The following is a 1,270-nucleotide window of genomic DNA, read 5'->3' as shown; positions in this document are numbered from 1 at the left end:
GATGGTCTGCAACTTGATTCTCTGAACCCTTACGATCTTTTATATCAAAGTCAAATTCTTACAGCAGTAATATCCAGCGTATTACTCTTGGTTTGGCATCCTTTTTTTGCAAAGAGATATCTCAATGCCGAATAACCAGTGAATACAGTAACCTTTGCGCCGACAAGATATGAACAAAACTTGTCGAAAGTAAAGACTACAACAAGCAATTCTTTCTTTGTGGTTGTATAATTGAGTTGATCTTCTGTAAAAGTTTTGCTAGCATAATAAATTGCGTGAACTATTTGTCCCTTTCTTTGTCCTAGAACCGCACCCACAGCAAAGTCGATTGCATCGCACATAACTTTAAAAGGTTGAGACCAATTAGGTGCAACGAAAATGAGTGCCTTCGCTACCTTCTTTTTTAACTAAATAAAGGCATTTAGACATGCATCGTCAAAGAGTAATTTTTGACTCTGTTCCAGCAATGAGCATAAGGGTTTTGCAATTTTCAAAAAATCTCTAATAAACCTTCGATAAAACCCCGCATGTTCTAGAAAACTGCAGATACTTTTCACGTTTGTTGGTGGAGGTAATTTCTTAATGATTTTCACCTTAGCTTTGTTTACTTGAATGCCTTGACTAGATATTCAGTGTCCTAACACAATACCTTCAGTTGCCATGAAATGACATTTTTTTCAATTCAGGACAAGATGTGTGTCCTCACATCGCTTTAGTACTTTATCCAAATTGTTAGCGTAATGATCAAAATCATTCCCATAAATTGAGAAATCATCCATAAACATCTCTAAAGAGTCTTCGATCATATCTAAGAATATTGCCATTATGCACCTTTGAAATGTGGCTGGTGCGCTGCAAAGACTAAAAGGCATACGGTGAAAAGCGAAAGTACCAAAGGGCAGGTGAAGGTTGTTTTCTCCTGATCCTCCACTGCAATAACAATTTGATTATACGCAGAATAGTCGTCTAAAAAGCAACAATAGGCCTTTCTAGCAAGCCGATCCAAGATTTGGTCCATGAAAGAAAGCAGGATGTGATCTTTCTTTGTGGTCGTATTCAATTTGCGATAATCCATACAAACTCGCCATCCTGTGAGAATGCGTGTAAGAATTAATTCATCCTTATCGTTACGAACCACAGTGATACCACTCTTTTTAGTCATGCATTGCACTGGACTTACCCAATTGCTATCAGAAATCGGGTAAATAATTACAGCATCAAGCCATTTTATGATTTCTTTCTTGACAACTTCTTTCATCTTCTCGTTTAA

The sequence above is a fragment of the Gossypium hirsutum genome, chromosome D13 (genome assembly GCF_007990345.1).
Source record: "Gossypium hirsutum isolate 1008001.06 chromosome D13, Gossypium_hirsutum_v2.1, whole genome shotgun sequence".
Lineage (NCBI taxonomy): Eukaryota > Viridiplantae > Streptophyta > Magnoliopsida > Malvales > Malvaceae > Gossypium > Gossypium hirsutum.
Note: the sequence above shows the minus strand (reverse complement) of the source record.